This window comes from Engystomops pustulosus, chromosome 4 (genome assembly GCF_040894005.1).
Source record: "Engystomops pustulosus chromosome 4, aEngPut4.maternal, whole genome shotgun sequence".
Classification (NCBI taxonomy): Eukaryota; Metazoa; Chordata; class Amphibia; order Anura; family Leptodactylidae; genus Engystomops; species Engystomops pustulosus.
This window is the reverse complement of record NC_092414.1, coordinates 211298763-211326433: the sequence shown is the minus strand read 5'-3', so window position 1 is coordinate 211326433 and position 27671 is coordinate 211298763. Positions and strand designations below refer to the sequence as shown.

Below are 27671 nucleotides of genomic sequence, written 5' to 3'. Positions count from 1 at the left end.
AGAAAAAAAGAGCCTGGCTCACACAGGGGTTGAGGCTGCGACCTTAATGTAATTAGCATCGCACTCTAAGCTACTTGGGAAGATTAGAGCCAGGTGACTACAGGGCTCGAACCAGAGGCTTTGGCATGATTAGCAGAATGCTCTAACCAACTCAGCTCACTGGTCATGTATTTTGGCAAATCTAACAACACTTTCTGGGCCTTCTTAAATGACTGTCTAGCTGGATAAAAGGGCCGACAGGTCCGACCTAATTCTGATGAGAAAAGCCAGGCAACTACACAGATGGAACTGGAGACTTTGGCATTATTAGCATAATGCTCTAACCAACTGAGCTCGCCGGAAATGAAAGAGTTTTGCAACCTGTCCACTATATAACAGAGAGCTCACCAAAATTCAAGAATCTGGCCCCTGACCGGCCGTGGGCTGTGGCCATTCATCTGACGCTTTCTGGCCCATCCCGTATGACTTTGTACCCGGTAGAAGGGCTTAACAGTCCTCCTACTAAAGCTCACCAAAAGCGGAGGAACTGGCCCGTACGGGGATCGAACCCGCAACCTTGGCGTTATTAGCACCACGCTCTAACCAACTGAGCTAACCGGCCATATGTGATGTGCTCGGTCTTCTGATGCTTTCCGGCCCTACCCGCCCGAATGTCTACCGAATAAAAGGGATTAAAGGTCCGTTTGCCCACAATTGAAAAGAAAGGGCTGTGCAACCTGTCCAAAAGATAGCAGTGGGTCTTCAGAAAAAAAGAGCCTTGCTCACACAGGGGTTGAGGCTGCGACCTTAATGTAATTAGCATCGCACTCTAAGCTACTTGGGAAGATTAGAGCCAGGTGACTACAGGGCTCGAACCAGAGGCTTTGGCATGATTAGCAGAATGCTCTAACCAACTCAGCTCACTGGTCATGTATTTTGGCAAATCTAACAACACTTTCTGGGCCTTCTTAAATGACTGTCTAGCTGGATAAAAGGGCCGACAGGTCCGACCTAATTCTGATGAGAAAAGCCAGGCAACTACACAGATGGAACTGGAGACTTTGGCATTATTAGCATAATGCTCTAACCAACTGAGCTCGCCGGAAATGAAAGAGTTTTGCAACCTGTCCACTATATAACAGAGAGCTCACCAAAATTCAAGAATCTGGCCCCTGACCGGCCGTGGGCTGTGGCCATTCATCTGACGCTTTCTGGCCCACCCCTTATGACTTTGTACCCGGTAGAAGGGCTTAACAGTCCTCCTACTAAAGCTCACCAAAAGCGGAGGAACTGGCCCGTACGGGGATCGAACCCGCGACCTTGGCGTTATTAGCACCACGCTCTAACCAACTGAGCTAACCGGCCATATGTGATGTGCTCGGTCTTCTGATGCTTTCCGGCCCTACCCGCCCGAATGTCTACCGAATAAAAGGGATTAAAGGTCCGTTTGCCCACAATTGAAAAGAAAGGGCTGTGCAACCTGTCCAAAAGATAGCAGTGGGTCTTCAGAAAAAAAGAGCCTGGCTCACACAGGGGTTGAGGCTGCGACCTTAATGTAATTAGCATCGCACTCTAAGCTACTTGGGAAGATTAGAGCCAGGTGACTACAGGGCTCGAACCAGAGGCTTTGGCATGATTAGCAGAATGCTCTAACCAACTCAGCTCACTGGTCATGTATTTTGGCAAATCTAACAACACTTTCTGGGCCTTCTTAAATGACTGTCTAGCTGGATAAAAGGGCCGACAGGTCCGACCTAATTCTGATGAGAAAAGCCAGGCAACTACACAGATGGAACTGGAGACTTTGGCATTATTAGCATAATGCTCTAACCAACTGAGCTCGCCGGAAATGAAAGAGTTTTGCAACCTGTCCACTATATAACAGAGAGCTCACCAAAATTCAAGAATCTGGCCCCTGACCGGCCGTGGGCTGTGGCCATTCATCTGACGCTTTCTGGCCCATCCCGTATGACTTTGTACCCGGTAGAAGGGCTTAACAGTCCTCCTACTAAAGCTCACCAAAAGCGGAGGAACTGGCCCGTACGGGGATCGAACCCACAACCTTGGCGTTATTAGCACCACGCTCTAACCAACTGAGCAAACCGGCCATATGTGATGTGCTCGGTCTTCTGATGCTTTCCGGCCCTACCCGCCCGAATGTCTACCGAATAAAAGGGATTAAAGGTCCGTTTGCCCACAATTGAAAAGAAAGGGCTGTGCAACCTGTCCAAAAGATAGCAGTGGGTCTTCAGAAAAAAAGAGCCTGGCTCACATAGGGGTTGAGGCTGCGACCTTAATGTAATTAGCATCGCACTCTAAGCTACTTGGGAAGATTAGAGCCAGGTGACTACAGGGCTCGAACCAGAGGCTTTGGCATGATTAGCAGAATGCTCTAACCAACTCAGCTCACTGGTCATGTATTTTGGCAAATCTAACAACACTTTCTGGGCCTTCTTAAATGACTGTCTAGCTGGATAAAAGGGCCGACAGGTCCGACCTAATTCTGATGAGAAAAGCCAGGCAACTACACAGATGGAACTGGAGACTTTGGCATTATTAGCATAATGCTCTAACCAACTGAGCTCGCCGGAAATGAAAGAGTTTTGCAACCTGTCCACTATATAACAGAGAGCTCACCAAAATTCAAGAATCTGGCCGCTGACCGGCCGTGGGCTGTGGCCATTCATCTGACGCTTTCTGCCCCATCCCGTATGACTTTGTACCCGGTAGAAGGGCTTAACAGTCCTCCTATTAAAGCTCACCAAAAGCGGAGGAACTGGCCCGTACGGGGATCGAAACCGCGACCTTGGCGTTATTAGCACCACGCTCTAACCAACTGAGCTAACCGGCCATATGTGATGTGCTCGGTCTTCTGATGCTTTCCGGCCCTACCCGCCCGAATGTCTACCGAATAAAAGGGATTAAAGGTTCGTTTGCCCACAATTGAAAAGAAAGGGCTGTGCAACCTGTCCAAAAGATAGCAGTGGGTCTTCAGAAAAAAAGAGCCTGGCTCACACAGGGGTTGAGGCTGCGACCTTAATGTAATTAGCATCGCACTCTAAGCTACTTGGGAAGATTAGAGCCAGGTGACTACAGGGCTCGAACCAGAGGCTTTGGCATGATTAGCAGAATGCTCTAACCAACTCAGCTCACTGGTCATGTATTTTGGCAAATCTAACAACACTTTCTGGGCCTTCTTAAATGACTGTCTAGCTGGATAAAAGGGCCGACAGGTCCGACCTAATTCTGATGAGAAAAGCCAGGCAACTACATAGATGGAACTGGAGACTTTGGCATTATTAGCATAATGCTCTAACCAACTGAGCTCGCCGGAAATGAAAGAGTTTTGCAACCTGTCCACTATATAACAGAGAGCTCACCAAAATTCAAGAATCTGGCCCCTGACCGGCCGTGGGCTGTGGCCATTCATCTGACGCTTTCTGGCCCATCCCGTATGACTTTGTACCCGGTAGAAGGGCTTAACAGTCCTCCTACTAAAGCTCACCAAAAGCGGAGGAACTGGCCCGTACGGGGATCGAACCCGCAACCTTGGCGTTATTAGCACCACGCTCTAACCAACTGAGCAAACCGGCCATATGTGATGTGCTCGGTCTTCTGATGCTTTCCGGCCCTACCCGCCCGAATGTCTACCGAATAAAAGGGATTAAAGGTCCGTTTGCCCACAATTGAAAAGAAAGGGCTGTGCAACCTGTCCAAAAGATAGCAGTGGGTCTTCAGAAAAAAAGAGCCTGGCTCACATAGGGGTTGAGGCTGCGACCTTAATGTAATTAGCATCGCACTCTAAGCTACTTGGGAAGATTAGAGCCAGGTGACTACAGGGCTCAAACCAGAGGCTTTGGCATGATTAGCAGAATGCTCTAACCAACTCAGCTCACTGGTCATGTATTTTGGCAAATCTAACAACACTTTCTGGGCCTTCTTAAATGACTGTCTAGCTGGATAAAAGGGCCGACAGGTCCGACCTAATTCTGATGAGAAAAGCCAGGCAACTACACAGATGGAACTGGAGACTTTGGCATTATTAGCATAATGCTCTAACCAACTGAGCTCGCCGGAAATGAAAGAGTTTTGCAACCTGTCCACTATATAACAGAGAGCTCACCAAAATTCAAGAATCTGGCCGCTGACCGGCCGTGGGCTGTGGCCATTCATCTGACGCTTTCTGCCCCATCCCGTATGACTTTGTACCCGGTAGAAGGGCTTAACAGTCCTCCTATTAAAGCTCACCAAAAGCGGAGGAACTGGCCCGTACGGGGATCGAAACCGCGACCTTGGCGTTATTAGCACCACGCTCTAACCAACTGAGCTAACCGGCCATATGTGATGTGCTCGGTCTTCTGATGCTTTCCGGCCCTACCCGCCCGAATGTCTACCGAATAAAAGGGATTAAAGGTTCGTTTGCCCACAATTGAAAAGAAAGGGCTGTGCAACCTGTCCAAAAGATAGCAGTGGGTCTTCAGAAAAAAAGAGCCTGGCTCACACAGGGGTTGAGGCTGCGACCTTAATGTAATTAGCATCGCACTCTAAGCTACTTGGGAAGATTAGAGCCAGGTGACTACAGGGCTCGAACCAGAGGCTTTGGCATGATTAGCAGAATGCTCTAACCAACTCAGCTCACTGGTCATGTATTTTGGCAAATCTAACAACACTTTCTGGGCCTTCTTAAATGACTGTCTAGCTGGATAAAAGGGCCGACAGGTCCGACCTAATTCTGATGAGAAAAGCCAGGCAACTACATAGATGGAACTGGAGACTTTGGCATTATTAGCATAATGCTCTAACCAACTGAGCTCGCCGGAAATGAAAGAGTTTTGCAACCTGTCCACTATATAACAGAGAGCTCACCAAAATTCAAGAATCTGGCCCCTGACCGGCCGTGGGCTGTGGCCATTCATCTGACGTTTTCTGGCCCATCCCGTATGACTTTGTACCCGGTAGAAGGGCTTAACAGTCCTCCTACTAAAGCTCACCAAAAGCGGAGGAACTGGCCCGTACGGGGATCGAACCCGCAACCTTGGCGTTATTAGCACCACGCTCTAACCAACTGAGCTAACCGGCCATATGTGATGTGCTCGGTCTTCTGATGCTTTCCGGCCCTACCCGCCCGAATGTCTACCGAATAAAAGGGATTAAAGGTCCGTTTGCCCACAATTGAAAAGAAAGGGCTGTGCAACCTGTCCAAAAGATAGCAGTGGGTCTTCAGAAAAAAAGAGCCTGGCTCACACAGGGGTTGAGGCTGCGACCTTAATGTAATTAGCATCGCACTCTAAGCTACTTGGGAAGATTAGAGCCAGGTGACTACAGGGCTCGAACCAGAGGCTTTGGCATGATTAGCAGAATGCTCTAACCAACTCAGCTCACTGGTCATGTATTTTGGCAAATCTAACAACACTTTCTGGGCCTTCTTAAATGACTGTCTAGCTGGATAAAAGGGCCGACAGGTCCGACCTAATTCTGATGAGAAAAGCCAGGCAACTACACAGATGGAACTGGAGACTTTGGCATTATTAGCATAATGCTCTAACCAACTGAGCTCGCCGGAAATGAAAGAGTTTTGCAACCTGTCCACTATATAACAGAGAGCTCACCAAAATTCAAGAATCTGGCCCCTGACCGGCCGTGGGCTGTGGCCATTCATCTGACGCTTTCTGGCCCATCCCGTATGACTTTGTACCCGGTAGAAGGGCTTAACAGTCCTCCTACTAAAGCTCACCAAAAGCGGAGGAACTGGCCCGTACGGGGATCGAACCCGCAACCTTGGCGTTATTAGCACCACGCTCTAACCAACTGAGCTAACCGGCCATATGTGATGTGCTCGGTCTTCTGATGCTTTCCGGCCCTACCCGCCCGAATGTCTACCGAATAAAAGGGATTAAAGGTCCGTTTGCCCACAATTGAAAAGAAAGGGCTGTGCAACCTGTCCAAAAGATAGCAGTGGGTCTTCAGAAAAAAAGAGCCTGGCTCACACAGGGGTTGAGGCTGCGACCTTAATGTAATTAGCATCGCACTCTAAGCTACTTGGGAAGATTAGAGCCAGGTGACTACAGGGCTCGAACCAGAGGCTTTGGCATGATTAGCAGAATGCTCTAACCAACTCAGCTCACTGGTCATGTATTTTGGCAAATCTAACAACACTTTCTGGGCCTTCTTAAATGACTGTCTAGCTGGATAAAAGGGCCGACAGGTCCGACCTAATTCTGATGAGAAAAGCCAGGCAACTACACAGATGGAACTGGAGACTTTGGCATTATTAGCATAATGCTCTAACCAACTGAGCTCGCCGGAAATGAAAGAGTTTTGCAACCTGTCCACTATATAACAGAGAGCTCACCAAAATTCAAGAATCTGGCCCCTGACCGGCCGTGGGCTGTGGCCATTCATCTGACGCTTTCTGGCCCATCCCGTATGACTTTGTACCCGGTAGAAGGGCTTAAAAGTCCTCCTACTAAAGCTCACCAAAAGCGGAGGAACTGGCCCGTACGGGGATCGAACCCGCGACCTTGGCGTTATTAGCACCACGCTCTAACCAACTGAGCTAACCGGCCATATGTGATGTGCTCGGTCTTCTGATGCTTTCCGGCCCTACCCGCCCGAATGTCTACCGAATAAAAGGGATTAAAGGTCCGTTTGCCCACAATTGAAAAGAAAGGGCTGTGCAACCTGTCCAAAAGATAGCAGTGGGTCTTCAGAAAAAAAGAGCCTGGCTCACACAGGGGTTGAGGCTGCGACCTTAATGTAATTAGCATCGCACTCTAAGCTACTTGGGAAGATTAGAGCCAGGTGACTACAGGGCTCGAACCAGAGGCTTTGGCATGATTAGCAGAATGCTCTAACCAACTCAGCTCACTGGTCATGTATTTTGGCAAATCTAACAACACTTTCTGGGCCTTCTTAAATGACTGTCTAGCTGGATAAAAGGGCCGACAGGTCCGACCTAATTCTGATGAGAAAAGCCAGGCAACTACACAGATGGAACTGGAGACTTTGGCATTATTAGCATAATGCTCTAACCAACTGAGCTCGCCGGAAATGAAAGAGTTTTGCAACCTGTCCACTATATAACAGAGAGCTCACCAAAATTCAAGAATCTGGCCCCTGACCGGCCGTGGGCTGTGGCCATTCATCTGACGCTTTCTGGCCCATCCCGTATGACTTTGTACCCGGTAGAAGGGCTTAACAGTCCTCCTACTAAAGCTCACCAAAAGCGGAGGAACTGGCCCGTACGGGGATCGAACCCGCGACCTTGGCGTTATTAGCACCACGCTCTAACCAACTGAGCTAACCGGCCATATGTGATGTGCTCGGTCTTCTGATGCTTTCCGGCCCTACCCGCCCGAATGTCTACCGAATAAAAGGGATTAAAGGTCCGTTTGCCCACAATTGAAAAGAAAGGGCTGTGCAACCTGTCCAAAAGATAGCAGTGGGTCTTCAGAAAAAAAGAGCCTGGCTCACACAGGGGTTGAGGCTGCGACCTTAATGTAATTAGCATCGCACTCTAAGCTACTTGGGAAGATTAGAGCCAGGTGACTACAGGGCTCGAACCAGAGGCTTTGGCATGATTAGCAGAATGCTCTAACCAACTCAGCTCACTGGTCATGTATTTTGGCAAATCTAACAACACTTTCTGGGCCTTCTTAAATGACTGTCTAGCTGGATAAAAGGGCCGACAGGTCCGACCTAATTCTGATGAGAAAAGCCAGGCAACTACACAGATGGAACTGGAGACTTTGGCATTATTAGCATAATGCTCTAACCAACTGAGCTCGCCGGAAATGAAAGAGTTTTGCAACCTGTCCACTATATAAGAGAGAGCTCACCAAAATTCAAGAATCTGGCCCCTGACCGGCCGTGGGCTGTGGCCATTCATCTGACGCTTTCTGCCCCATCCCGTATGACTTTGTACCCGGTAGAAGGGCTTAACAGTCCTCCTACTAAAGCTCACCAAAAGCGGAGGAACTGGCCCGTACGGGGATCGAACCCGCGACCTTGGCGTTATTAGCACCACGCTCTAACCAACTGAGCTAACCGGCCATATGTGATGTGCTCGGTCTTCTGATGCTTTCCGGCCCTACCCGCCCGAATGTCTACCGAATAAAAGGGATTAAAGGTCCGTTTGCCCACAATTGAAAAGAAAGGGCTGTGCAACCTGTCCAAAAGATAGCAGTGGGTCTTCAGAAAAAAAGAGCCTGGCTCACACAGGGGTTGAGGCTGCGACCTTAATGTAATTAGTAGAGATGAGCGAGTATACTCGTCCGAGCTTGATGCTCGTTCGAGTATTAAGGTACTCGAAACGGCTCGTTGCTCGGACGAGTATTTCCCCTGCTCGAGATCGAGCATTTAATTAAAAAAACACAGTGAAGAACAATGAAGAATAGAATAAAAACAGTGAACACAGGATCATTTAAGTGAAAAACACAGTGCAGAACACAGTGCAGAATAGATTACAGATGTTCGGCACATCTGCTTACTTGTCAGGAGATACGCGCGGAACGGTGCGTACAAAATAGTATGTGAAGAACAATATATATGTGTGTAAAGAACACATTGCAGATGTTTACATACATCTGCAATGTCTTCTTCAGACATATATATTGTTCTTCACATGCTATTTTGTACGCACCGTTCCGCGCGTATCTCCCGACAAGTAAGCAGATGTGCTGAACATCTGTAATCTATTCTTCATTGTGTTCTTTACTGTGTTTTTCACTTAAATGATCCTGTGTTCACTGTTTTTATTCTGTTCTTCACTGTTCTTCACATCTGCTAACTTGTCGGAAGAGCAGCGGCACGGAGCGGCACGGAGACATAGGGGCACGGAGACATAGGGGCACGGAGACATAGGGGCACGGAGACATAGGGGCACGGAGACATCGGGGCACGGAGACATAGGGGCACGGAGACATAGGGGCACGGAGACATAGGGGCACGGAGACATAGGGGCACGGAGACATAGGGGCACAGAGACATCGGGGCACGGAGACATCGGGGCACGGAGACATCGGGGCACGGAGACATCGGGCAGCGGCACGGAGCGGCAAGGAGACATAGGGGCACGGAGACATAGGGGCACGGAGACATAGGGGCACGGAGACATCGGGGCACGGAGACATAGGGGCACGGAGACATAGGGGCACGGAGGCATCGGGGCACGGAGACATCGGGCAGCGGCACGGAGACATAGGGGCACGGAGACATAGGGGCACGGAGACATCGGGGCACGGAGACATGGGGGCACGGAGACATCGGGCAGCGGCACAGAGACATCGGGGCACGGAGACATCGGGGCACGGAGACATGGGGGCACGGAGACATGGGGGCACGGAGACATGGGGGCACGGAGACATAGGGGCACGGAGACATAGGGGCACGGAGACATCGGGGCACGGAGGCATCTGGGCACGGAGACATAGGGGTACGGAGACATAGGGGCACGGAGACATAGGGGCACGGAGGCATAGGGGCACGGAGACATAGGGGCACGGAGACATAGGGGCACGGAGGCATAGGGGCACGGAGACATAGGGGCACGGAGACATCGGGCAGCGGCACGGAGACATCGTGGAGACTTCAGTGGAAGAAGAGCAGCGGATCCCGGGACAGCGTATCTCCCGACAAGTAAGCAGATGTGCCGAACATCTGCAATCTATTCTTCACTGTGTTCACTTAAATGATCCTGTGTTCACTGTGTTCACTGTTTTTATTCTATTCTTCACTGTTCTTCACATCTGCTAACTTGTCGGGAGATAATATACACGCGGAACAGTGAAGAATAGATTGCAGATGTTTGCATACATCTGCTAACTTATCAGAAGACATTCTTTTTCAATTAAATAACACATTTTATTCCCGAACCATGGTCCCTTTGAAAAATGCTCGAGTCTCCCATTGACTTCAATGGGGCTCGTTATTCGAGACGAGCACTCGAGCATCAGGAAAAGTTCGTCTCGAATAACGAGCACTCGAGCATTTTAGTGCTCGCTCATCTCTAGTAATTAGCATCGCACTCTAAGCTACTTGGGAAGATTAGAGCCAGGTGACTACAGGGCTCGAACCAGAGGCTTTGGCATGATTAGCAGAATGCTCTAACCAACTCAGCTCACTGGTCATGTATTTTGGCAAATCTAACAACACTTTCTGGGCCTTCTTAAATGACTGTCTAGCTGGATAAAAGGGCCGACAGGTCCGACCTAATTCTGATGAGAAAAGCCAGGCAACTACACAGATGGAACTGGAGACTTTGGCATTATTAGCATAATGCTCTAACCAACTGAGCTCGCCGGAAATGAAAGAGTTCTGCAACCTGTCCACTATATAACAGAGAGCTCACCAAAATTCAAGAATCTGGCCCCTGACCGGCCGTGGGCTGTGGCCATTCATCTGACGCTTTCTGGCCCATCCTGTATGACTTTGTACCCGGTAGAAGGGCTTAACAGTCCTCCTACTAAAGCTCACCAAAAGCGGAGGAACTGGCCCGTACGGGGATCGAACCCGCGACCTTGGCGTTATTAGCACCACGCTCTAACCAACTGAGCTAACCGGCCATATGTGATGTGCTCGGTCTTCTGATGCTTTCCGGCCCTACCCGCCCGAATGTCTACCGAATAAAAGGGATTAAAGGTCCGTTTGCCCACAATTGAAAAGAAAGGGCTGTGCAACCTGTCCAAAAGATAGCAGTGGGTCTTCAGAAAAAAAGAGCCTGGCTCACACAGGGGTTGAGGCTGCGACCTTAATGTAATTAGCATCGCACTCTAAGCTACTTGGGAAGATTAGAGCCAGGTGACTACAGGGCTCGAACCAGAGGCTTTGGCATGATTAGCAGAATGCTCTAACCAACTCAGCTCACTGGTCATGTATTTTGGCAAATCTAACAACACTTTCTGGGCCTTCTTAAATGACTGTCTAGCTGGATAAAAGGGCCGACAGGTCCGACCTAATTCTGATGAGAAAAGCCAGGCAACTACACAGATGGAACTGGAGACTTTGGCATTATTAGCATAATGCTCTAACCAACTGAGCTCGCCGGAAATGAAAGAGTTTTGCAACCTGTCCACTATATAACAGAGAGCTCACCAAAATTCAAGAATCTGGCCCCTGACCGGCCGTGGGCTGTGGCCATTCATCTGACGCTTTCTGGCCCACCCCTTATGACTTTGTACCCGGTAGAAGGGCTTAACAGTCCTCCTACTAAAGCTCACCAAAAGCGGAGGAACTGGCCCATACGGGGATCGAACCCGCGACCTTGGCGTTATTAGCACCACGCTCTAACCAACTGAGCTAACCGGCCATATGTGATGTGCTCGGTCTTCTGATGCTTTCCGGCCCTACCCGCCCGAATGTCTACCGAATAAAAGGGATTAAAGGTCCGTTTGCCCACAATTGAAAAGAAAGGGCTGTGCAACCTGTCCAAAAGATAGCAGTGGGTCTTCAGAAAAAAAGAGCCTGGCTCACACAGGGGTTGAGGCTGCGACCTTAATGTAATTAGCATCGCACTCTAAGCTACTTGGGAAGATTAGAGCCAGGTGACTACAGGGCTCGAACCAGAGGCTTTGGCATGATTAGCAGAATGCTCTAACCAACTCAGCTCACTGGTCATGTATTTTGGCAAATCTAACAACACTTTCTGGGCCTTCTTAAATGACTGTCTAGCTGGATAAAAGGGCCGACAGGTCCGACCTAATTCTGATGAGAAAAGCCAGGCAACTACACAGATGGAACTGGAGACTTTGGCATTATTAGCATAATGCTCTAACCAACTGAGCTCGCCGGAAATGAAAGAGTTTTGCAACCTGTCCACTATATAACAGAGAGCTCACCAAAATTCAAGAATCTGGCCCCTGACCGGCCGTGGGCTGTGGCCATTCATCTGACGCTTTCTGGCCCACCCCTTATGACTTTGTACCCGGTAGAAGGGCTTAACAGTCCTCCTACTAAAGCTCACCAAAAGCGGAGGAACTGGCCCGTACGGGGATCGAACCCGCGACCTTGGCGTTATTAGCACCATGCTCTAACCAACTGAGCTAACCGGCCATATGTGATGTGCTCGGTCTTCTGATGCTTTCCGGCCCTACCCGCCCGAATGTCTACCGAATAAAAGGGATTAAAGGTCCGTTTGCCCACAATTGAAAAGAAAGGGCTGTGCAACCTGTCCAAAAGATAGCAGTGGGTCTTCAGAAAAAAAGAGCCTGGCTCACACAGGGGTTGAGGCTGCGACCTTAATGTAATTAGCATCGCACTCTAAGCTACTTGGGAAGATTAGAGCCAGGTGACTACAGGGCTCGAACCAGAGGCTTTGGCATGATTAGCAGAATGCTCTAACCAACTCAGCTCACTGGTCATGTATTTTGGCAAATCTAACAACACTTTCTGGGCCTTCTTAAATGACTGTCTAGCTGGATAAAAGGGCCGACAGGTCCGACCTAATTCTGATGAGAAAAGCCAGGCAACTACACAGATGGAACTGGAGACTTTGGCATTATTAGCATAATGCTCTAACCAACTGAGCTCGCCGGAAATGAAAGAGTTTTGCAACCTATCCACTATATAACAGAGAGCTCACCAAAATTCAAGAATCTGGCCCCTGACCGGCCGTGGGCTGTGGCCATTCATCTGACGCTTTCTGGCCCACCCCGTATGACTTTGTACCCGGTAGAAGGGCTTAACAGTCCTCCTACTAAAGCTCACGAAAAGCGGAGGAACTGGCCCGTACAGGGATCGACCCCGCGACCTTGGCGTTATTAGCACCACGCTCTAACCAACTGAGCTAACCGGCCATATGTGATGTGCTCGGTCTTCTGATGCTTTCCGGCCCTACCCGCCCGAATGTCTACCGAATAAAAGGGATTAAAGGTCCGTTTGCCCACAATTGAAAAGAAAGGGCTGTGCAACCTGTCCAAAAGATAGCAGTGGGTCTTCAGAAAAAAAGAGCCTGGCTCACACAGGGGTTGAGGCTGCGACTAGAGATGAGCGAACATGCTCGTCCGAGCTTGATGCTCGGTCGAGCATTAGGGTACTCGAAACTGCTCGTTACTCGGACGAATACTTCGCCCGCTCGAGAAAATGGCAGCTCCCGCCGTTTTGCTTTTTGGCGGCCAGAAACAGAGCCAATCACAAGCCAGGAGACTCTGCACTCCACCCAGCATGACGTGGTACCCTTACACGTCGATAGCAGTGGTTGGCTGGCCAGATCAGGTGACCCTGGGATAGACTAGCCGCTGGCCGCGCTGCTCGGATCATTCTGTCTCTGGATGCCGCTAGGGAGAGAGCTGCTGCTGGTCAGGGAAAGCGTTAGGGTGTTCTATTAGCTTACTGTTAGGCAGGAGTGATTCTCAAAGAACCCAACAGCCCTTCTTAGGGCTACAATAACGTTCTACTTTTTTTATTTTAATTTGCATCTTTTACCATTTTGTGAGGAATTAGCAGGGGGACTTGCTACCGTTGTGTTTAGCTCTTAGTGGCACACATATCCATAGCAAAGGCCGAAGTGGCAAAATTCAGTAGGGGTTGGATTTCTATTAGGCAATAACTCAGTGTCATCTCATCTGGCATAGTAGTGTGCTTCCTTTGATACTTGGCTAGAAAATAGCCATAGGAGAATACAAACAGCTTCTTGAAGCCTACAGTAGCGTTCTATATATTTGATTTCTGGTTGATCTGCTGGTGGCTGTAGTTTCTGCAGTGCATGTACTTGCCAATTCTGAGCAATTTGTAGTGAGACTTGCGACCGCTGTGTTCTGCGCTTAGTGGCGCACATATCCATAGCAAAGGCCGAAGTGGCAAAATTCAGTAGGGGTTGGATTTCTATTAGGCAATAACTCAGTGTCATCTCATCTGGCATAGTAGTGTGCTTCCTTTGATACTTGGCTAGAAAATAGCCATAGGAGAATACAAACAGCTTCTTGAAGCCTACAGTAGCGTTCTATATATTTGATTTCTGGTTGATCTGCTGGTGGCTGTAGTTTCTGCAGTGCATGTACTTGCCAATTCTGAGCAATTTGTAGTGAGACTTGCGACCGCTGTGTTCTGCGCTTAGTGGCGCACATATCCATAGCAAAGGCCGAAGTGGCAAAATTCAGTAGGGGTTGGATTTCTATTAGGCAATAACTCAGTGTCATCTCATCTGGCATAGTAGTGTGCTTCCTTTGATACTTGGCTAGAAAATAGCCATAGGAGAATACAAACAGCTTCTTGAAGCCTACAGTAGCGTTCTATATATTTGATTTCTGGTTGATCTGCTGGTGGCTGTAGTTTCTGCAGTGCATGTACTTGCCAATTCTGAGCAATTTGTAGTGAGACTTGCGACCGCTGTGTTCTGCGCTTAGTGGCGCACATATCCATAGCAAAGGCCGAAGTGGCAAAATTCAGTAGGGGTTGGATTTCTATTAGGCAATAACTCAGTGTCATCTCATCTGGCATAGTAGTGTGCTTCCTTTGATACTTGGCTAGAAAATAGCCATAGGAGAATACAAACAGCTTCTTGAAGCCTACAGTAGCGTTCTATATATTTGATTTCTGGTTGATCTGCTGGTGGCTGTAGTTTCTGCAGTGCATGTACTTGCCAATTCTGAGCAATTTGTAGTGAGACTTGCGACCGCTGTGTTCTGCGCTTAGTGGCGCACATATCCATAGCAAAGGCCGAAGTGGCAAAATTCAGTAGGGGTTGGATTTCTATTAGGCAATAACTCAGTGTCATCTCATCTGGCATAGTAGTGTGCTTCCTTTGATACTTGGCTAGAAAATAGCCATAGGAGAATACAAACAGCTTCTTGAAGCCTACAGTAGCGTTCTATATATTTGATTTCTGGTTGATCTGCTGGTGGCTGTAGTTTCTGCAGTGCATGTACTTGCCAATTCTGAGCAATTTGTAGTGAGACTTGCGACCGCTGTGTTCTGCGCTTAGTGGCGCACATATCCATAGCAAAGGCCGAAGTGGCAAAATTCAGTAGGGGTTGGATTTCTATTAGGCAATAACTCAGTGTCATCTCATCTGGCATAGTAGTGTGCTTCCTTTGATACTTGGCTAGAAAATAGCCATAGGAGAATACAAACAGCTTCTTGAAGCCTACAGTAGCGTTCTATATATTTGATTTCTGGTTGATCTGCTGGTGGCTGTAGTTTCTGCAGTGCATGTACTTGCCAATTCTGAGCAATTTGTAGTGAGACTTGCGACCGCTGTGTTCTGCGCTTAGTGGCGCACATATCCATAGCAAAGGCCGAAGTGGCAAAATTCAGTAGGGGTTGGATTTCTATTAGGCAATAACTCAGTGTCATCTCATCTGGCATAGTAGTGTGCTTCCTTTGATACTTGGCTAGAAAATAGCCATAGGAGAATACAAACAGCTTCTTGAAGCCTACAGTAGCGTTCTATATATTTGATTTCTGGTTGATCTGCTGGTGGCTGTAGTTTCTGCAGTGCATGTACTTGCCAATTCTGAGCAATTTGTAGTGAGACTTGCGACCGCTGTGTTCTGCGCTTAGTGGCGCACATATCCATAGCAAAGGCCGAAGTGGCAAAATTCAGTAGGGGTTGGATTTCTATTAGGCAATAACTCAGTGTCATCTCATCTGGCATAGTAGTGTGCTTCCTTTGATACTTGGCTAGAAAATAGCCATAGCAATAGGATAGGATTGTTTGGTTTTAAAAACTCAAAAAAAAACAAAAAACACAACAAAAAAAAAAAACCACAAAAAAACACCAAAAAAAACAAAAAGAAGTAAAAAAAAAAAAAAAGTTATAACTCTCATTTTAAAAATGTTTAACCCGAGGGCTAGGGGTAGAGGACGAGGGCGGGGACGTGGGCGTCCAACTACTGCAGGGGTCAGAGGCCGTGGTCCTGGGCGGGGTGAGACACCACCTGCTGATGAGGGAGCAGGGGAACGCCGCAGAGCTACACTCCCTAGGTTCATGTCTGAAGTTACTGGGACTCGTGGTAGAGCACTGTTGAGGCCAGAACAGTGCGAACAGGTGATGTCGTGGATTGCTGACAATGCTTCGAGCAATTTGTCCACCACCAGTCAGTCTTCCACGCAGTCCACCCATGTCACCGAAATCCCCACTCCTCCAGCTCCTGCACCTCAGCCTCCTCCCCCCCAGTCTGCCCCCTCCCAGGAAAATTTGGCATTTGAACCGGCATACTCTGAGGAACTGTTTTCTGGACCCTTCCCACAGTCACAAACCACTTGTCCGGTTGCTGCTGAGCAATTTTCCGATGCCCAGGTTTTCCACCAGTCACAGTCTGTGGGTGATGATGACCTTCTTGACGTAGTGGAAGTGTGTAAAGAGGTGTCCGACGATGAGGAGACACGGTTGTCAGACAGTGGGGAAGTTGTTGTCAGGGCAGGAAGTCCGAGGGGGGAGCAGACTGAGGGATCGGAGGATGATGAGGTGACAGACCCAAGCTGGGTTGAGAGGCCGGGTGAACACAGTGCTTCTGAGACGGAGGAGAGTCCTCGACCTGAACAGGTTGGAAGAGGCAGTGGTGGGGCCAGACGGAGAGGCAGGGCCAGAGCTGGTGCATCAGCGCCACTGTCAACTAGTGAAGCTCCCGTGGTGAGGGCTCTTGCGGCGAGGACTAGATCTTCAGAAGTGTGGAGGTTCTTTAAGGAAACACCGGATGACCGACGGACTGTGGTGTGCAACATTTGCCAAACCAGGCTCAGCAGGGGTTCCACCACTACTAGCTTAACTACCACCAGTATGCGCAGGCATATGAATGCTAAGCACCCCACTCAGTGGCAACAAGCCCGTTCACCTCCGGCCGTGCACACCACTGCTCCTTCCCCTGTGTCAGCTGCTAGTCAGCCCCCTGCCCAGGACCCTGGCACAAAAACCCCATCGTCGCCTCCACGATCCTCCACAGCATCCACCAGCGTTCAGCTCTCCATACCCCAGACGCTGGAGCGGAAACGCAAATTTAGTGCAACCCACCCGCACGCCCAAGCCCTTAATGTGCACATCTCCAGATTGCTTAGCCTGGAGATGCTGCCCTATAGGCTAGTAGAGACCGAGGCCTTTCGCAACCTCATGGCGGCGGCCGCCCCTCGGTATTCGGTCCCCAGCCGCCACTACTTTTCCCGATGTGCCGTCCCAGCCCTGCACCAGCACGTGTCAGACAACATCATCCGTGCCCTGACCAACGCCGTTTCTGACAAGGTCCACCTGACCACGGACACGTGGACGAGTGCTGCCGGGCAGGGCCACTATATATCGCTGACGGCACATTGGGTTAACTTGGTGGAGGCTGGGACCGAGTCTGACCCTGGGGCTGCTCATATACTGCCGACGCCGAGGATTGCGGGGCCTACCTCGGTCCAGGTGTTTCAGGCCTACTATGCCTCCTCCTCCTCCCACCCCTCCTCCACCTCCTCCTCCGAACTACCATCCGTGGGCACGGCGCCATCAGTCGGTAGCTCTAGGCACAGCAGCAGTGCCGTCGCTAAGCGACAGCAGGCGGTGCTCAAACTGCTGAGCCTAGGCGACAAAAGGCACACCGCCCAAGAGCTATTACAGGGCATCACGGCGCAGACTGATCTGTGGCTGGCACCGCTGAACCTCAAGCCGGGAATGGTTGTGTGTGACAACGGCCGTAACCTGGTGGCGGCTCTGCAACTCGGCAGACTGACACATGTGCCATGCCTGGCCCATGTGTTAAATCTGATAGTGCAGCGTTTCCTCAAGACATACCCCAATCTGTCTGATTTGCTCACGAAGGTGCGCCGCATCTGTGCGCATTTCAGGAAGTCCAGCCCAGATGCTGCCACTCTCAGGGCAGCGCAGCGCCGCCTCCAACTGCCCGCTCACCGACTGTTGTGCGACGTGCCCACGAGGTGGAATTCAACACTGACCATGTTATCCAGAGTTTACCAGCAGCGCAGAGCGATTGTAGACTGCCAGATGTCAACTTCCACCAGAACTGGTAGTCAGGTCAGTCAGCTTCCTCAAGTCTACAATGAGGAGTGGACGTGGATGTCTGATATCTGTCAGGTGCTGAGTAACTTTGAGGAGTCAACACAGATGGTCAGTGGCGATGCCGCCATCATCAGCCTCACCATCCCGCTGCTTGGCCTGTTGAAAAACTCTCTGGTCAGCATGAAGTCGGAAGCTTTGCGCTCGTCACAAGAGACGGGGGAAGAATATTCCCTTGTTGATAGCCAAAGCACCCTGAGGTCTGTTTCTCAGCGCATATCGGAGGAGGTGGAGGTGGAGGAGGATGAGGAGGAAGAGGAGGAGAATGTTGGCGAGACACAAGAGGGGACCATTGTTGAGTCCTTCACTGTTCAGCGTGTATGGGCAGAAGAAGAGGAGTTGGAGGAGTTGGAGGAGGAGGAAATGGACAGTCAGGCCAGTGAGGGGAGTGAATTCTTACGCGTTGGTACTCTGGCGCATATGGCAGATTTCATGCTAGGCTGCCTATCCCGTGACCCTCGCGTTCAAAGAATTTATTCCAGCACCGATTACTGGGTGTTCACTCTCCTGGACCCACGGTACAAGCAAAATCTTCCCACTCTCATCCCTGGAGAGGAAAGGAGTGTGAGAATGCATGAATACCAGCAGGCCCTGGTGCACAAGCTGAAACAGTATTTCCCTTCTGACAGCGCTAGCGGCAGAGTGCGTAGTTCTGCGGGACAAGTAGCGAGGGAGAGTAGGCGAGCAGGCAGCTTGTCCAGCACTGGCAAGGGTACGCTTTACAAGGCTTTTGCCAGCTTTATGTCACCCCAGCAAGACACTGTCACCTGTCCCCAGTCTCGGCAGAGTAGGGCTGATCTTTACAGAAAGATGGTGAGGGAGTACGTAGCTGACCATACCATCGTCCTAAATGATCACACAGCTCCCTACAACTACTGGGTTTCAAAGCTGGACATGTGGCACGAACTGGCGCTGTACGCCTTGGAGGTTCTTGCCTGCCCTGCCGCTAGCGTCTTGTCCGAGCGGGTTTTCAGTGCAGCTGGTGGCATCATCACCGATAAGCGTACACGCCTGTCGACTGACAGCGCTGACAGGCTGACGCTTATTAAAATGAATAATGGCTGGATTTCTCAGAATTTCCAATCTCCACCAGGTGAAGGAAGCTCAACCTGAATAATTGATCCACTCCTCCTCCTCCTCCTCATTTTCCTCCTTCTCCTCCTCTTTGTACAGTAAAGCAGAGGAAAATGGCTATTTTTTGACAGGGCCCACTGGCTCTTGCTATAGTACTTCATGCATTTAATTTTTCTGGAGGGCCACCTACCCGGTCCTCTGTTTGAAACAATTTTTGTGAGTGCCACATACAGGCACTCAATCTATTCCATTTTTCTGGAGGGCCACCTACCCGGTCCTCTGTTTTAAAAAATTTTTGGGACTGCCACATACAGGCACTCAATCTATTCCATTTTACTGCAGGGCCACCTACCTGCTCCTCTGGTTTGAACAATTTTTGGGACTGCCACATACAGGCACTCAATCTATTCCATTTTACTGGAGGGCCACCTACCTGCTCCTCTGGTTTGAAACATTTTTGGGACTGCCACATACAGGCACTCAATCTATTCCATTTTACTGCAGGGCCACCTACCTGCTCCTCTGGTTTGAACAATTTTTGGGACTGCCACATACAGGCACTCAATCTATTCCATTTTACTGCAGGGCCACCTACCTGCTCCTCTGGTTTGAACAATTTTTGGGACTGCCACATACAGGCACTCAATCTATTCCATTTTACTGGAGGGCCACCTACCTGCTCCTCTGGTTTGAAACATTTTTGGGACTGCCACATACAGGCACTCAATCTATCCCATTTTACTGGAGGGCCACCTACCTGCTCCTCTGGTTTGAAAAATGTTTGGGACTGCCACATACAGGCACTATCCAAATTAAATTGTCTCCATAGCAGCCTCCACACGTTGTCTCCATTGCTACCTCCAAAAGTCGTCCATATAGCTGCCTCCATACATCGTCCCTTTATCAAACGAGGTGTGTCAGGCAGAAATTTGGGTTGTTTTCATGGATTCCACATCAAAGTTGTTAACTTTGTCGCCACCCTGCTGTGTTATCCACAAAATATACTGGCAAACTTTTACCATTTAGGGATATTATTTCAGCGCTTCTTGCGCATCTGTTTACATTCCCCTCACCCGGCATATCCTAAACTTATAAGAACGCTACTACACTTGATCTTATACAAAAGGTTCTTAGAAGTGCTGTTTGGGGAGTAGCCTAGAGACAGGGGCTTGGATTGGCGAAAGCTCGCCTGGCAGCGGAACGCCAGCTCCATGCGCATCATGCGCTTCTTGCGCATCTGTTTACATTCCCCTCACCCGCCATATCCCAAACTTATAAGAACGCTACTACACTTAACTTGGTGCAGGCTGGGACCGAGTCTGACCCTGGGGCTGGTCATATACTGCCGACGCAGAGAATTGCGGGGCCTACCTCGGTCCAGGTCTCAAAGGCCTACTATACCTCCTCCCACCCCTCCTCCACCTCCTCCTCCTCCGAATTACCATCCGTGGGCATGGCGCCATCAGTCGGTAGCTCTAGGCACAGCAGCAGTGCTGTCGCTAAGCGACAGCAGGCGGTGCTGAAACTGCTGAGCCTAGGCGATAAAAGGCACACCGCCCAAGAGCTATTACAGGGCATTCCACATCAAAGTTGTTAACTTTGTCGCCACCCTGCTGTGTAATCCCCAAAATATACTTGCAAACTTTTACCATTTAGGGATATTATTTCAGCGCTTCTTGCGCATCTGTTTACATTCCCCTCACCCGCCATATCCTAAACTTATAAGAACGCTACTACACTTGATCTTATACAAAAGGTTCTTAGAAGTGCTGTTTGGGGAGTAGCCTATAGACAGGGGCTTGGATTGGCGAAAGCTCGCCTGGCAGCGGAGCGCCAGCTCCATGCCAAGATCCAACTAACATAGTTTTAACTGCAGCACCTTTAATCTACTACTAGTTCACTGCCTCCATACATGGTCCCCTTATCAAACGAGCTGTGTCAGGCAGAATTTTGGGTTGTTTTCATGGCTTCCATGTTAACTTTGTCGCCACCCTGCTGTGTAATCCACAAAATATACTGGCAAACTTTTATCATGTACCGATATTATTTGAGCGCTTCTTGCTCACCTCCTTTGGTTCCTCTCTGCCACCCATTGGTTTGAAGCCTGAGTCCATTTAGGGTATGTCGCCATGACACTCTCTAGCCTGCTGCCGCTGCCTCTGCATGCCGTCCCCTATAGTGTCAGGGTCAATTATTGGATGTTTTAGATGCTATCTAGCTTCATTCTGTCACTCTGTCATGGCCATGCTGTTGCCCATAATTTTGGCATAATGGTGCGATTATGCAGCCTCAGAGGCATCCATGCATGCTGCCCCTGCTGTTTCCTGTCCATTTCCGTGGTGTTTCCATCCTTTTCTGAGGTTCCCAGGTGTTTGGCCAAGCTTCCCTGTGCAGAGCCTTGGTCCCCTTGAAAAATGCTCGAGTCTCCCATTGACTTCAATGGGGTTCGTTATTCGAGACGAGCACTCGAGCATCGGGAAAAGTTCGTCTCGAATAACGAGTACCCGAGCATTTTAGTGTTCGCTCATCTCTAGCTGCGACCTTAATGTAATTAGCATCGCACTCTAAGCTACTTGGGAAGATTAGAGCCAGGTGACTACAGGGCTCGAACCAGAGGCTTTGGCATGATTAGCAGAATGCTCTAACCAACTCAGCTCACTGGTCATGTATTTTGGCAAATCTAACAACACTTTCTGGGCCTTCTTAAATGACTGTCTAGCTGGATAAAAGGGCCGACAGGTCCGACCTAATTCTGATGAGAAAAGCCAGGCAACTACACAGATGGAACTGGAGACTTTGGCATTATTAGCATAATGCTCTAACCAACTGAGCTCGCCGGAAATGAAAGAGTTTTGCAACCTGTCCACTATATAACAGAGAGCTCACCAAAATTCAAGAATCTGGCCCCTGACCGGCCGTGGGCTGTGGACATTCATCTGACGCTTTCTGGCCCACCCCTTATGACTTTGTACCCGGTAGAAGGGCTTAACAGTCCTCCTACTAAAGCTCACCAAAAGCGGAGGAACTGGCCCGTACGGGGATCGAACCCGCGACCTTGGCGTTATTAGCACCACGCTCTAACCAACTGAGCTAACCGGCCATATGTGATGTGCTCGGTCTTCTGATGCTTTCCGGCCCTACCCGCCCGAATGTCTACCGAATAAAAGGGATTAAAGGTCCGTTTGCCCACAATTGAAAAGAAAGGGCTGTGCAACCTGTCCAAAAGATAGCAGTGGGTCTTCAGAAAAAAAGAGCCTGGCTCACACAGGGGTTGAGGCTGCGACCTTAATGTAATTAGCATCGCACTCTAAGCTACTTGGGAAGATTAGAGCCAGGTGACTACAGGGCTCGAACCAGAGGCTTTGGCATGATTAGCAGAATGCTCTAACCAACTCAGCTCACTGGTCATGTATTTTGGCAAATCTAACAACACTTTCTGGGCCTTCTTAAATGACTGTCTAGCTGGATAAAAGGGCCGACAGGTCCGACCTAATTCTGATGAGAAAAGCCAGGCAACTACACAGATGGAACTGGAGACTTTGGCATTATTAGCATAATGCTCTAACCAACTGAGCTCGCCGGAAATGAAAGAGGTTTGCAACCTGTCCACTATATAACAGAGAGCTCACCAAAATTCAAGAATCGGGCCCCTGACCGGCCGTGGGCTGTGGCCATTCATCTGACGCTTTCTGCCCCATCCCGTATGACTTTGTACCCGGTAGAAGGGCTTAACAGTCCTCCTACTAAAGCTCACCAAAAGCGGAGGAACTGGCCCGTACGGGGATCGAACCCGCGACCTTGGCGTTATTAGCACCACGCTCTAACCAACTGAGCTAACCGGCCATATGTGATGTGCTCGGTCTTCTGATGCTTTCCGGCCCTACCCGCCCGAATGTCTACCGAATAAAAGGGATTAAAGGTTCGTTTGCCCACAATTGAAAAGAAAGGGCTGTGCAACCTGTCCAAAAGATAGCAGTGGGTCTTCAGAAAAAAAGAGCCTGGCTCACACAGGGGTTGAGGCTGCGACCTTAATGTAATTAGCATCGCACTCTAAGCTACTTGGGAAGATTAGAGCCAGGTGACTACAGGGCTCGAACCAGAGGCTTTGGCATGATTAGCAGAATGCTCTAACCAACTCAGCTCACTGGTCATGTATTTTGGCAAATCTAACAACACTTTCTGGGCCTTCTTAAATGACTGTCTAGCTGGATAAAAGGGCCGACAGGTCCGACCTAATTCTGATGAGAAAAGCCAGGCAACTACACAGATGGAACTGGAGACTTTGGCATTATTAGCATAATGCTCTAACCAACTGAGCTCGCCGGAAATGAAAGAGTTTTGCAACCTGTCCACTATATAACAGAGAGCTCACCAAAATTCAAGAATCTGGCCCCTGACCGGCCGTGGGCTGTGGCCATTCATCTGACGCTTTCTGGCCCATCCCGTATGACTTTGTACCCGGTAGAAGGGCTTAACAGTCCTCCTACTAAAGCTCACCAAAAGCGGAGGAACTGGCCCGTACGGGGATCGAACCCGCGACCTTGGCGTTATTAGCACCACGCTCTAACCAACTGAGCTAACCGGCCATATGTGATGTGCTCGGTCTTCTGATGCTTTCCGGCCCTACCCGCCCGAATGTCTACCGAATAAAAGGGATTAAAGGTCCGTTTGCCCACAATTGAAAAGAAAGGGCTGTGCAACCTGTCCAAAAGATAGCAGTGGGTCTTCAGAAAAAAAGAGCCTGGCTCACACAGGGGTTGAGGCTGCGACCTTAATGTAATTAGCATCGCACTCTAAGCTACTTGGGAAGATTAGAGCCAGGTGACTACAGGGCTCGAACCAGAGGCTTTGGCATGATTAGCAGAATGCTCTAACCAACTCAGCTCACTGGTCATGTATTTTGGCAAATCTAACAACACTTTCTGGGCCTTCTTAAATGACTGTCTAGCTGGATAAAAGGGCCGACAGGTCCGACCTAATTCTGATGAGAAAAGCCAGGCAACTACACAGATGGAACTGGAGACTTTGGCATTATTAGCATAATGCTCTAACCAACTGAGCTCGCCGGAAATGAAAGAGGTTTGCAACCTGTCCACTATATAACAGAGAGCTCACCAAAATTCAAGAATCGGGCCCCTGACCGGCCGTGGGCTGTGGCCATTCATCTGACGCTTTCTGCCCCATCCCGTATGACTTTGTACCCGGTAGAAGGGCTTAACAGTCCTCCTACTAAAGCTCACCAAAAGCGGAGGAACTGGCCCGTACGGGGATCGAACCCGCGACCTTGGCGTTATTAGCACCACGCTCTAACCAACTGAGCTAACCGGCCATATGTGATGTGCTCGGTCTTCTGATGCTTTCCGGCCCTACCCGCCCGAATGTCTACCGAATAAAAGGGATTAAAGGTTCGTTTGCCCACAATTGAAAAGAAAGGGCTGTGCAACCTGTCCAAAAGATAGCAGTGGGTCTTCAGAAAAAAAGAGCCTGGCTCACACAGGGGTTGAGGCTGCGACCTTAATGTAATTAGCATCGCACTCTAAGCTACTTGGGAAGATTAGAGCCAGGTGACTACAGGGCTCGAACCAGAGGCTTTGGCATGATTAGCAGAATGCTCTAACCAACTCAGCTCACTGGTCATGTATTTTGGCAAATCTAACAACACTTTCTGGGCCTTCTTAAATGACTGTCTAGCTGGATAAAAGGGCCGACAGGTCCGACCTAATTCTGATGAGAAAAGCCAGGCAACTACACAGATGGAACTGGAGACTTTGGCATTATTAGCATAATGCTCTAACCAACTGAGCTCGCCGGAAATGAAAGAGTTTTGCAACCTGTCCACTATATAACAGAGAGCTCACCAAAATTCAAGAATCTGGCCCCTGACCGGCCGTGGGCTGTGGCCATTCATCTGACGCTTTCTGGCCCATCCCGTATGACTTTGTACCCGGTAGAAGGGCTTAACAGTCCTCCTACTAAAGCTCACCAAAAGCGGAGGAACTGGCCTGTACGGGGATCGAACCCGCAACCTTGGCGTTATTAGCACCACGCTCTAACCAACTGAGCTAACCGGCCATATGTGATGTGCTCGGTCTTCTGATGCTTTCCGGCCCTACCCGCCCGAATGTCTACCGAATAAAAGGGATTAAAGGTCCGTTTGCCCACAATTGAAAAGAAAGGGCTGTGCAACCTGTCCAAAAGATAGCAGTGGGTCTTCAGAAAAAAAGAGCCTGGCTCACACAGGGGTTGAGGCTGCGACCTTAATGTAATTAGCATCGCACTCTAAGCTACTTGGGAAGATTAGAGCCAGGTGACTACAGGGCTCGAACCAGAGGCTTTGGCATGATTAGCAGAATGCTCTAACCAACTCAGCTCACTGGTCATGTATTTTGGCAAATCTAACAACACTTTCTGGGCCTTCTTAAATGACTGTCTAGCTGGATAAAAGGGCCGACAGGTCCGACCTAATTCTGATGAGAAAAGCCAGGCAACTACACAGATGGAACTGGAGACTTTGGCATTATTAGCATAATGCTCTAACCAACTGAGCTCGCCGGAAATGAAAGAGTTTTGCAACCTGTCCACTATATAACAGAGAGCTCACCAAAATTCAAGAATCTGGCCCCTGACCGGCCGTGGGCTGTGGCCATTCATCTGACGCTTTCTGCCCCATCCCGTATGACTTTGTACCCGGTAGAAGGGCTTAACAGTCCTCCTACTAAAGCTCACCAAAAGCAGAGGAACTGGCCCGTACGGGGATCGAACCCGCGACCTTGGCGTTATTAGCACCACGCTCTAACCAACTGAGCTAACCGGCCATATGTGATGTGCTCGGTCTTCTGATGCTTTCCGGCCCTACCCGCCCGAATGTCTACCGAATAAAAGGGATTAAAGGTTCGTTTGCCCACAATTGAAAAGAAAGGGCTGTGCAACCTGTCCAAAAGATAGCAGTGGGTCTTCAGAAAAAAAGAGCCTGGCTCACACAGGGGTTGAGGCTGCGACCTTAATGTAATTAGCATCGCACTCTAAGCTACTTGGGAAGATTAGAGCCAGGTGACTACAGGGCTCGAACCAGAGGCTTTGGCATGATTAGCAGAATGCTCTAACCAACTCAGCTCACTGGTCATGTATTTTGGCAAATCTAACAACACTTTCTGGGCCTTCTTAAATGACTGTCTAGCTAGATAAAAGGGCCGACAGGTCCGACCTAATTCTGATGAGAAAAGCCAGGCAACTACACAGATGGAACTGGAGACTTTGGCATTATTAGCATAATGCTCTAACCAACTGAGCTCGCCGGAAATGAAAGAGTTTTGCAACCTGTCCACTATATAACAGAGAGCTCACCAAAATTCAAGAATCTGGCCCCTGACCGGCCGTGGGCTGTGGCCATTCATCTGACGCTTTCTGCCCCATCCCGTATGACTTTGTACCCGGTAGAAGGGCTTAACAGTCCTCCTACTAAAGCTCACCAAAAGCAGAGGAACTGGCCCGTACGGGGATCGAACCCGCGACCTTGGCGTTATTAGCACCACGCTCTAACCAACTGAGCTAACCGGCCATATGTGATGTGCTCGGTCTTCTGATGCTTTCCGGCCCTACCCGCCCGAATGTCTACCGAATAAAAGGGATTAAAGGTTCGTTTGCCCACAATTGAAAAGAAAGGGCTGTGCAACCTGTCCAAAAGATAGCAGTGGGTCTTCAGAAAAAAAGAGCCTGGCTCACACAGGGGTTGAGGCTGCGACCTTAATGTAATTAGCATCGCACTCTAAGCTACTTGGGAAGATTAGAGCCAGGTGACTACAGGGCTCGAACCAGAGGCTTTGGCATGATTAGCAGAATGCTCTAACCAACTCAGCTCACTGGTCATGTATTTTGGCAAATCTAACAACACTTTCTGGGCCTTCTTAAATGACTGTCTAGCTGGATAAAAGGGCCGACAGGTCCGACCTAATTCTGATGAGAAAAGCCAGGCAACTACACAGATGGAACTGGAGACTTTGGCATTATTAGCATAATGCTCTAACCAACTGAGCTCGCCGGAAATGAAAGAGGTTTGCAACCTGTCCACTATATAACAGAGAGCTCACCAAAATTCAAGAATCGGGCCCCTGACCGGCCGTGGGCTGTGGCCATTCATCTGACGCTTTCTGCCCCATCCCGTATGACTTTGTACCCGGTAGAAGGGCTTAACAGTCCTCCTACTAAAGCTCACCAAAAGCGGAGGAACTGGCCCGTACGGGGATCGAACCCGCGACCTTGGCGTTATTAGCACCACGCTCTAACCAACTGAGCTAACCGGCCATATGTGATGTGCTCGGTCTTCTGATGCTTTCCGGCCCTACCCGCCCGAATGTCTACCGAATAAAAGGGATTAAAGGTTCGTTTGCCCACAATTGAAAAGAAAGGGCTGTGCAACCTGTCCAAAAGATAGCAGTGGGTCTTCAGAAAAAAAGAGCCTGGCTCACACAGGGGTTGAGGCTGCGACCTTAATGTAATTAGCATCGCACTCTAAGCTACTTGGGAAGATTAGAGCCAGGTGACTACAGGGCTCGAACCAGAGGCTTTGGCATGATTAGCAGAATGCTCTAACCAACTCAGCTCACTGGTCATGTATTTTGGCAAATCTAACAACACT

At 49.5% G+C, this 27671-nt stretch overlaps 12 non-coding genes across 12 annotated transcripts; all 12 read right to left on the bottom strand.

Moving 5' to 3' along the window:
• Positions 1 to 1270: 1270 nt before the first annotated feature.
• Positions 1271 to 1344, bottom strand: TRNAI-AAU (transfer RNA isoleucine (anticodon AAU)). Its single transcript has one exon. It is a non-coding gene; the product is annotated as a tRNA-Ile (tRNA).
• A 5127-nt stretch (positions 1345 to 6471) lies between these two features.
• Positions 6472 to 6545, bottom strand: TRNAI-AAU (transfer RNA isoleucine (anticodon AAU)). The gene has a single exon. It is a non-coding gene; the product is annotated as a tRNA-Ile (tRNA).
• A 669-nt stretch (positions 6546 to 7214) lies between these two features.
• TRNAI-AAU (transfer RNA isoleucine (anticodon AAU)) lies at positions 7215 to 7288 on the bottom strand. Its single transcript has one exon. It is a non-coding gene; the product is annotated as a tRNA-Ile (tRNA).
• A 669-nt stretch (positions 7289 to 7957) lies between these two features.
• TRNAI-AAU (transfer RNA isoleucine (anticodon AAU)) lies at positions 7958 to 8031 on the bottom strand. The gene has a single exon. It is a non-coding gene; the product is annotated as a tRNA-Ile (tRNA).
• A 2436-nt stretch (positions 8032 to 10467) lies between these two features.
• Positions 10468 to 10541, bottom strand: TRNAI-AAU (transfer RNA isoleucine (anticodon AAU)). Its single transcript has one exon. It is a non-coding gene; the product is annotated as a tRNA-Ile (tRNA).
• An 11521-nt stretch (positions 10542 to 22062) lies between these two features.
• Positions 22063 to 22136, bottom strand: TRNAI-AAU (transfer RNA isoleucine (anticodon AAU)). The gene has a single exon. It is a non-coding gene; the product is annotated as a tRNA-Ile (tRNA).
• Positions 22137 to 22805: 669 nt separating this feature from the next.
• Positions 22806 to 22879, bottom strand: TRNAI-AAU (transfer RNA isoleucine (anticodon AAU)). The gene has a single exon. It is a non-coding gene; the product is annotated as a tRNA-Ile (tRNA).
• Positions 22880 to 23548: 669 nt separating this feature from the next.
• TRNAI-AAU (transfer RNA isoleucine (anticodon AAU)) lies at positions 23549 to 23622 on the bottom strand. Its single transcript has one exon. It is a non-coding gene; the product is annotated as a tRNA-Ile (tRNA).
• A 669-nt stretch (positions 23623 to 24291) lies between these two features.
• On the bottom strand, positions 24292 to 24365 carry TRNAI-AAU (transfer RNA isoleucine (anticodon AAU)). Its single transcript has one exon. It is a non-coding gene; the product is annotated as a tRNA-Ile (tRNA).
• A 1412-nt stretch (positions 24366 to 25777) lies between these two features.
• Positions 25778 to 25851, bottom strand: TRNAI-AAU (transfer RNA isoleucine (anticodon AAU)). Its single transcript has one exon. It is a non-coding gene; the product is annotated as a tRNA-Ile (tRNA).
• A 669-nt stretch (positions 25852 to 26520) lies between these two features.
• TRNAI-AAU (transfer RNA isoleucine (anticodon AAU)) lies at positions 26521 to 26594 on the bottom strand. Its single transcript has one exon. It is a non-coding gene; the product is annotated as a tRNA-Ile (tRNA).
• Positions 26595 to 27263: 669 nt separating this feature from the next.
• Positions 27264 to 27337, bottom strand: TRNAI-AAU (transfer RNA isoleucine (anticodon AAU)). Its single transcript has one exon. It is a non-coding gene; the product is annotated as a tRNA-Ile (tRNA).
• Positions 27338 to 27671: the final 334 nt, after the last annotated feature.